Genomic DNA, 10,562 nt, shown 5'->3' on the forward strand with positions numbered 1-10,562 from the left:
GTGAGAGACCTGATGCAGATCATTTGCAGCTCTTGTACCACAGTGAAGCAAGGTGGCTTCAAGAGGACCTGTGCTTAATCTCCTTTTTGAACTGAGAAAAGAAGTCTACACATTTCTGGAAGAGCAACACTCCCCTCATGCTGAGCATTACACTGACGGTAACTTCTGTGTAAAACTGGCCTGCTTATCAGATATATTTGACCAATTAAATCAGCTCAGTATATCAATGCAAGGCAGAAACAGCACTGTTTTTGGTTTCAGACAAAATTGAGGGCTTCAAGAAAAAAAAACTCTTCTTTGGAACAGAAGAGTCAAGGAGAGACGATTTGACATGTTTTGACTCGTAAGTGAAACTTTGGAAGCCTCTCCTCATGTCAACACACCCAGTGCTATAACCCAACATTTGAGTAAGTTTTCACTTAAGTTTGCAGGCTACTTCCCAGAGGACTCATGACATGGAGACCTTTGGTTTTTGGACCCTTTCTCTGTTGATCCTGCTTCAGATGACATGGCTCTGTCCACTGTGTTGGAACTGATGAATGAACTGATGGCAGCAGACAGTAGCCTGAAGCTTAAACTCACACAAGTTGACCTTGCTTCATTCTAGACACTGGCTGCCAGTCAATAGCTCTGTCAAAATGGGCAATCAAGTTTCTGTTGCCTTTCACCACCACCTATTCATGTGAGTCAAGGTTGTCCATTGTGATCAAAAGCAAGGAAGAAAGTGAAAGCAACTTTGAATGCTACTGTGTGTCGGCCTCTCACTCACCCCCACATGGCTTGATTTTGGTCATTACAGCTGAAAGTAGCATGACAGATATTTACAGCCCAGTTTATTTTTTCTCCTTTTTGTCATGTTATGTTTTTTTCTCACTTCTTTGGGAAGGTGGTCCTCTGAATTTTTTAACAATCAGAAATGGGCCTTGAGTTACAAAAGGTTGAGAATCCCCGGAACAGAGGATGTTATGGAGATAGGGAAAGTTGACTAAATATACTTTTCCTATTCTAGCTAACAGCAAGACCTCAGGCTAAAGTGCAATGGCAAACCGGCTCCCATCCCTTCTTCTCTGCTTCCCACAGGTTGTCACTTTTTTTTTTTTTTTTATATTTCATACTTTCTAAAGTATACTTTTTCATACTTGCAATGTTCAGATAAAAGCCCTAGTATTACAATGTACACTATTTGAGAGTTTTTGAGATGTTGTGCAAAATAAAGGCCAATGAGAAAAGTCTTAAAAGTCTGCTTTTGGAGTGAGGAGTTGTAAACGACCAAAGAAAGACTTCAGCCTCTCTAACAGGGCACACAGGGAGAGCAGTTAGCGAGCTGAATCAATATTAAAGCTTTATGCCTCAGGAGCAGAGGGAGGAGAGGAGTGCAGAGAGAGGGATGAGGAGGAGTGGCTGGTGATTCATCAGGAGCAGATACCTTTGCTGGGTTGGATGACTTTTAAGGACTTCCCTATATTCTCGTTCTCCTCCTTGGGAAAGCACAGCAGCTGTCTGCACCATAACCTCCAATCACGAGCCATGGGTGTGTGCCCCCTCACTGTTGTCTCGCAACTCCACTCTGATGAAATCTGCTCACTTCAGCATTTGTTACCGGAGCAGAAAAAAAGTTCCACAGTGCACCTGAAAATGGTTATTTAAAGCGCTTAACTTTCCCAGCAATGTTTTATAATTACCTTGTGCCAATGAAACGTATCTGTTAAGTTTCTTTCCGTGAAAATCCATTCGCTCTAACTTAACAATTCACTTCCCAGCACTTGTTTCCCACCTATAATTTACTGGGTGTTGTTTCACATCAGCAGCTCCTCTGCTAACAAGCCGCCGCTCTTGATTTGCAGCCATGCATGAGGATGTCAGGCCCAGCTCCTGACAGTGGAGGAGGCCACTAACAGGCCCTTTCCCTGATACCTTCTCACCAGCCCTTCACAACATGAGTGTCACTACAGAAAGTCACACTTTACTGCTGTAGAGAGCACTCGGCAGTATGAGCCTGATGAGATTCTATATTTTTCTGTCAACGAGTCTCGTGTGCTTGTGTCTTGTTCCTCTGTGCCATGAAGCTCCATTGATGTCCAAAAACTATTAAAAATGAGCCACACTGTTGCAATGGATGAAATGTTCCTTCACTCAACTGATAAAACCTTTTGCTAATAACACATGATCTTCATCAGCAGCTGAATTTCCTTATTTTTCCTGCTTTTCGGAATATGTTGGCTTTAAAGTCGTATTTCAAAAGTACAGTTCATAACACCTGAGCAAACTCCATCGACTGATAAAGATCATGTGACATGAAATAAAGCTTGAAAACTCCAGAACAAGACTGTCCTCCCAAGAAAAATGACAGAATCAGTCTCTTTATAGAATAATGTTGTTGTGCCTCCAGCTGACCAAACTTTAACCATAATGGTGTAAGATCAGGACACTAAATTATTTTATAAAAGTGATTTGTAATGGTGTTGGACAGGCACAGACAAACAATGTCATCGTGCTGATAGGAACGTCAGTTCAGAAAACACTTCCATGTATCTTTCTGGAGGGTAATGACGATGTACTTTGAAGGACTTGTTGTTCAGAACGGCTTCTAAATGTCAAAAAAGATCTATTAAAAAACTCAAAATCAATTTTTATTATTTTTTATTTTATATTGGCCCACATACGGTTAAGCAAAATTTAATTGGTTCACTTGTTTTTCATCCCAACCTCAATTATGAGCTCTCTGTGAAATCACTTGTTAGTCCTATTGACAAGTTATTTCAGAATATTTAATATTAATATTAAAAAAAGTCATCTGCGCTTTTATCCTTGCCTCAACTGCTGTAACACCTTGTTCACCTGCCTCAGCAAATCCTCTCAAGTTTGACTTCAGCAGGTCTAGAACTCTGCAGTGAGGCTTTTAATGAAAACAAATGTTACGTCAGAGTGGGTAGAGACTGAGCCTGATGGTGTTCAATTGCTGCTTTGTGTCTTTCTTTTCCTGTTCCCTCTTTTCATCAATGACCAGAAAAGTGCTGCCTTCATGCAGACATCCTAACATCACAGGACAGTGTTTCCCCTTTTTTGTAGCCATGGCACCCTTCCATTGTGATTTTTTTTTATTAAAAAACGTCTAAGCTGCGAGCAACCTCAAGTTTGTGACCCCATTTATCTGTAATGGAAGCAGAACTGTCTGTTTAACTCTTTCTCCATCTAATACTCACTCTCCTCTTAAATCCTTGCTTCCTCCAGCTTACTTTTAGGACATAGGTACTTTTAGGAGGATAGGAAGCAAGCAGTAGGCTAAGAAAGACAAATGGAACGCACCCCAGTGGTGGTTTAATGTGCCCTCTTTGACTTGCCCTGAGCATTCCTCCTCAAGGGATCCCCGCTGCCATCTGAAGTGCTGTTCCATTACTCTGAAAACTCCAGTGAATTTCCCTGAGATCAAGCCTTCAAGGGCAGAAGGAGAGAGCCGGAATGCTTTGTCATTTCCTCAGCACAATGCACCATGGGAGATCCAGTGATAAGTGGGCATATTAAAGTAAACAAACATTGTTTCAAGGTTTCAAACTCTGGTAAATAACTCATCTGCAATGTTGTACTTCTTGTTTTTCTGGGTACGTTTTAACGTTATTCATAATTTCTTAATTCCTATGCATGCTTAAATGTAAGTGCTTAAATGTAAGTGCATTCCCCATCATGCATGATGTGCTGCCACTATTACCAAGTGTCCACAGGAAAATGGAAGACATGGCAAACAACTTAACACAGCGTATACACTGGTGTCAGGAAATGGAAAGTGTTTTCTAGAGAGCAGCAGTGAAGAGTGAAGAGATACTGCATTAAGCTGTAGCATGAGGATGAATGGGAACCTAAGTGGCAGACAAATGTGTAAAAAAGGATGTAAATCCACCACACCAGGGGCCAGATGCATAAACGATGTATACACATAAAAGCCATGCATACGTTATTTCCAGCACATAAACTGCTATTTACAGTATAAACACAGAATGTGTGGTGAGAGTGTGTGCACCTCACGCATTCTTCAGACCAGATGTACACATGTTTTTCTCAAGCGATTTCAGGGTGATGTGATGAGATGGAGATGAAAGATAAGGTCAGAGATGGAATCTTTTAGTAAAACCTTGTAAAATGCTAATCAAAGGCGAATTTACAAAGGTAATACTGATGAATTATTTTTGTGTGATTCATTTTATCATTCTTTTCATTTACGTATGTGTCAAGATTTTATTTTGCTGTTAATATTCTTTTCATTTTATCCTCAGTTGCATCACACCTTGTAAAGTCATTTTAGATGTGAGAGCTACAAACTAATCATTGATTACATTTCTGAGATATCACTGCTGATGATGGTTTACTGTCCATGTGATGAATTAATGATATGGATGCTATAAAGAGGCCGCACAGCCATGTGTAATGACAGCTGTTCTGGCTGTTGGAGAACCTCGCCAGTGCAACACAATCGTTGAAACTGCACTTCTTCTTTCCTGTTTGTTTTACACAGCTGGTTAAAGGCGTCTTCATCCATTCATAGCTAAATGTGGGAGGGGAAATGAGGCTTGAACACGTGCCACCAGTTCCACAATCACTGAGATTTATAAAAACATGTGAACCATGTGTACACACGGTTTTATAAATCTGGCAATGCGTATGCATATTTCTTGCTTTGTGTGAACACACAGTTTTAGTCATGAATCTACACAGAGTTTTATGCATCTGGTCCCAGATGTTCGACAGTCGGTGGTGGTAATGCACCAGCAAACGTAGCAACACTGACAAAGGCAAGGAGGAAGAATGTAAGCAAGCAAACATGAATATAAACAATTCAGTACTTCAAATATTGTTAACCTTTGTTTTGGTGGGAAGCAATGAATGTATTTGTGTTTATAAGAAAACTCCACAGGGCACCTTTAATATTTTCCTACCATGTTGTTTTTTTAACCATCCATTCCTTCCAGGAGGTACCCCCACTGCAAATCTTGTAGTCACACCAGATAAACATATTAACTACATATTTTCCCTTCAGCTGAGATATGATGCAATGATCATGCTGGTATTGAGAGCATCCTCACCTTCCTAATAACTGTGTGGTATGGCAACACAGGAAACGGCTGAACAAAGTGGTGCAGGCTGCATCAAAAATCACAGCCCAGGAGCTTCTTATCCCTTCCTGAAATTTACACCGCCCCAGGTTTCTGTAACAGTGCTTATCCAGAGGCTGTTCGCCCTCTTAACTCTCAAACAGTAAAAATGTTATTATACTAGTCCACAGGAGGTGATGGTATCTAGAAAAATGGTCACATCATGCTGGCTTGTGGTGCTTAATTGTATCCCTATTTAATTTATGGCATATTTTTTTATTTTATTTATTTGATTGTGTGACTATGGTTGTTTTATGTGTTTATGTTTTCTGTCACAGGCGAGAACGGGGCAGACTGGTGTAGGACCCAAAAGCAGACTCAACAGACAGACAGGTTAAATGGAAAAGGCTTTAATCATCAAAATGCAAAAGCCAGGCATACAAGTCATAACAGGAAGTCAGTCAAAGAGAGGTGAACCAATCCAAAAGGATCAAGGCAGACAGACAGGTCAAAAAACAGTGTGAAGGTAGAAACCACAGGAAAAGCAGGAACAGATGGGAACAGGAACAGGCAGGATCAGGATCAGAATAAGGTTGGATCAAACATACGAGTCAACGGAAGCAACTATGACGAACTGGCAGGAAATGGATGATTGAGACCGGTGTATGTCCGCTACTGGGGAGCTGATGTGGGAATAGGTGAGCAGGTGGGTGTGGAAAACAGGAAGGAAAGTCATCCGGTGGACAGGTGGAGAATGGCGAGGATAAGGAAGAGAGTTGGGCTGATGACTGAGACAGAAAGGGCAAGGAAGACAAACAAGAATTGTGACTGTTTTGACTGTCAGTGTGGTCATGTGATGTACTGGAATTGTTTAATATGAGCACACCAAAAGCGACTCCTATCGACTATGTTGAGATAACGATAAAATATTGAATCTTTTGTTGTATTACATATTTGCAGCAGTTCAATAACAAGTGAAACCAGATACAAACAAATAATTTACAGCTTCTCTTTAATAACCTGAACTGATTCTATTAGTGTTCATGTTATTTCCACTTATTATTGCATCTTGCCTGCGCATCGTTCCTCTGTTAGTCTCCGGGTGTATATGCAGGGTTTCTTGTAGCCATGTCATCCCAGGCTTCTTGTTGCCGGTCACCCTGTTGGTTTTTTCATCTGACGACCACCAATTCCTGCTTAACATGCAGTGTCACAGCTACAAATCCAAAGCTCAAAACTAGGATTTAACAGCTGAGAGATATAACCCTCTCTAGTCCCTCTCTCTCTCTCTGTCTCTCTCTCTCTCTGTGAGTTTACCGCATGGCCAAAGGGGCTTGACACTGCAACTCATGAAAACACGTGCAAATGGACAAAGCACTCACAAAATGAAGAAAACGTCTTCACAATACCGCTCATAATATAACTTGTTAATGTAAATGTAGAAAACATAAGCAAAATACAGAAAGTCACAAAACAGACAAGACACCTCTGACATTAAAATGTAATTAACACTCTAGTAATAAGACCAGTGTATAAGAAATATCTAAACAAACAATATAAGCAGTGTTACCTGTGCAACTTGCAGTGTTTCTGTATTTTCAGAAATGGTGAGAACGGTGGTGAATTTGTTTCTTAATTTGCTTGGGTGTTATACTTTAATGTTTTTCCAAATTCAAATCTTCCAAGCCTCCCAACACCTGCGTGTTTATACACTAAATGTCACCTCCAAAATTGCAAATTTTCAGGATGTCTCCTTTGCTGTTGGTAATTCTTGGCACTCCTGTATATTCAAGATTGCTGCCTTCAAAAAGCCCAGCAGCTCTCTAGCCTCTGATGTTCAAACTCTCCCTCCTTACACACACACACAATAGTGTCTGTTTCACCGTGTGTAATTATCCATTCACTTTAATGTCAACATTATCAAATGAACAACAAAGTCGATTTCTGATCTCTAATAAAATTGGCAAGTTAAATAAAGATTATAATTTCACCAACATTTAACAGAAAAAAATTACACTTTAAAAAAGATATTACTGTTTGTGTTGTTTTACAGTTTTCAGCTGTGACAGACATTTTTCAGATTTGTGTCGAACACAAACACCAATCTGAACTGGACAAGCGGGACCACACACACTCTCCCACGCACGAATGCACACACAGTTAGTCACTGCCACGTGGATTTTGTGCAGTTTGGTTGTGCTTCCAGTGGTAATATAGCAGGTTGCATTGTGGGTACATGCCCTCCTCCCATGTCATTTCCACACCAAGCAAATTATTCTAATATGGGAGCGTGAAATTATCCCTTAAGGGAGAGACTGCATGTACTCAATCAACCTTGCTAAGACAGCAGAGCGGCTGGCTGACCCTGTGTGTGTGTGTGTGTGTGTGTATGTGTGTGTGTTTCCATACATCCCATAGGTTTTCAGTTCCTGCCTCTTCATCCATCCACACTAACCATCAAACAAAATACACATCAAACTGTGATGCTGCTTCTTGTATAAGAAGGATGTGGAGTTTTTTGGTGATTATAAAATGATGATAATGTAGTACAACTGTGAGAATTATAATACACTATGATCCTCAGTGAGTGACCTGCAATTATGAATTATGATACTTGATCTTATGTCATTATAAAATGTTTTATAACTGTTATGAAGCATTATTAGTGCTTATAACTATAATTATACAGTGGTATAAGCAGGTTATATCGCATTATGAGTATGTTTATAATGCATTATAGACATGGGCATCATAGAAAGTGTTACCTTTTTTTTCTTTTTCTTACTCTACAGAAGGATTTAACAGTAAAAGACCCCATGAAACAGAAGTTAGAGCGTCTTTAGCTTCTGTACTGTGATGTATTTCCCAGTGAAATGGAATATTTGAGCAGTGTACTGTTACAAGAGGGATTTAAATCAAATCCTTCGCATTTGATTGGACTGCTAAAACGTGGGTGGGGCTTACAGAGTTTAGCGCAGTACGGAGCCGCAGAGTGAAACAGAGCTACAGAGGACTGTTGGCTCCACACACACACACACACCTCCCTCACCTGTTGTTAGATCAGGAGGAAGAGAGAGAGAGATGAATGAATTATACTTCAGCCATATTGTTTTGGAAATGAAAACAAAGCTTTTGCCCACTGATATCCAAACACACATCTCCTGCTATCTTTCTCCATATTGCTCTGATAGCTACTACGACCCGCAAACAGTGAATCGTGGTGAAGGTAATCAACAAAGACCAAAGATGTATCTTGCGTATTCTTTCAATGGTCGCCAGAAAAATGATGACAATAAAGTGGATGAAAGTACTCTCACCAAACATAACTCAGTGGACTCAAAGACCGAAACAAGTGTAAACAAGGAAGTATATGACAGCACATTTATAAATGAAGATTTACAAAGATGGACTGCTGTGAGGATATACTTGGGACAATGAAGGCTTAAAAATGTCTGCTCAGTATTAAGAAATGTTGAAAAAATAAAGGAAAAAAAAGAAAAAGAAAAAAAAATTTAAAGTTAAAAAACTGAAAAGAAAATTGGATTGTAATCAAAATTAAAAAGTTTTTCAAGTGTGAAGTATACATTCTGACTTACATATCAAAATCTGCAAAAATATTCTTATCATATCATGATATTGATTTCAGCCTCGTCACTCAGCCCTGCAGTATGTCACATGTGTTTGTGTTTCTAACAGAGTTGTGAACTTGAGATCTTTTTAAAAGGCAAAACATCTTTGTTGAGAAATGTGCTTCTCTGTGTCTGTTAAGCTGCTAATGCTCTGTCACAGGACAACCTTTCCCTGGCGTCCTCCACTAATGTGAGAAACAAGCAATCCGCTCTTAATGAACATACAATACAATCTCAGGTTCAACTGATGCAGCTTGTCAGTCTGGTCTGGTGTCATTTTGGAATGAGGCTGCCAAAAGCTGTTAAGAGAAAAATACTTGACATGTGTGGAATTTCATTAAAATTTCCCGCAAGAATCAATTCAGGTTAAGGACTTCACACACACACAACCACTGGTCAATTGTGCTATAATGCAAAAGTGAAACAGCATCATGTCCACTATGTCAGAGGTGGAGGATGTTAACTAGTCTCGATCCGAGTTTTAATCAAAGCAGAATAGCAATTAACACATGAGCTCGTTGCAGAGTAGCATTCAACCCAAACATCAACGTGCATCAACAACACGTGTCACACATGGAAGATACAGGACATGTGACACACACCCTTAGGCATGCACATACACATACCCGCAAGTACACACAATGTGTCCGTTTCCCGGCTGAACATGTAATGTCAAGGTGACTTTGAATGAGGATCCCATCATACTGTCACAGCACTGCAGAATTCACGCTGCTCCTCTTTAAAAGCTGATTCATTCACAGCTGGAGATCTCCTCCATCGATCCGGCCAGCGTGATCACTTTACTTTAAGTATATTTGATAGAAGCACGGCTGCACTCGGCTGATCAGGAAATCATTGTGGAGCAAACAGACTCACCTCTTAATTGTTTGTAGGGATTTTAACCTCTTCGACTCTGATTTTGAAGAAGTTAGAAAATATTTCCCCAAACTGACATCATGAGATATGTCCTGCATGTTGCCCAGCTGCTTTTTATATTTTATACAGCAATATTCTGGCTCGGTATTCTGTGTTTGTATTATTGTTTTTCAGTGACCTATTTTCATGACCATTCCTGACAAACTAGTGCACCAAGACCACCTCCACCGACCAAACCAAGGACAACAAACAAGGACACATACTACGTACTCAAAAAAATATTGAATAAAAGAAATTTACTGAATTGCAAATGCAGTTTTCAACTAGCAGCAGCACTTTAGAGGCCTACTCCACCTGAAAAACATCCCTGGAGTAGAGACAAAGGGCAATGTTTTATCCCCAAAGCAGCTCCTCTGGAAGCTGTAAACGTTGCTAATGTCTTAACTGGCCCTGATACTGATGCTGTGGAGCATCCACATGACAAGCTATTCACACACACTTTATCCTTTGGGCTATCATCAAAATTGCAATTAGTTATCAAATATAAAACTATACATCTAAAATTTCTCTCTCCTTTCCTTCTCCTCTTTCTTTTTTCCTATAGTGTACCACAGGGGTTTTAGATCTTTTCTTAATGAAATAAATTAATCCTCCGATATTCTAGTTTCAAGGAACTTCAACTCATATTCACCCTCATTAAGTGAGGTAATCAGTCAGTTTTAAACAGCACTTGGCCTACAGCGCTACAACTATCCTACACACTCACACTCCAACTCAACTGGCCAGCTGTCATCACTCACGCTGCAGCATCACGGGTCAGCCATTTCTCACACCTAAACTGTGTGTGAGGAGTGGAGTATAGTGTCACCATTATGTATAAAATAAATTGGATATCACTATGACTGAGGCCTCATTTACACCTGGTGTTAACATGTGATCTGTATCTGGATACACTATTGTCATGGACTCTGTT

The sequence above is a fragment of the Thunnus maccoyii genome, chromosome 21 (assembly GCF_910596095.1).
Source record: "Thunnus maccoyii chromosome 21, fThuMac1.1, whole genome shotgun sequence".
In the NCBI taxonomy this organism is placed as follows: Eukaryota; Metazoa; Chordata; class Actinopteri; order Scombriformes; family Scombridae; genus Thunnus; species Thunnus maccoyii.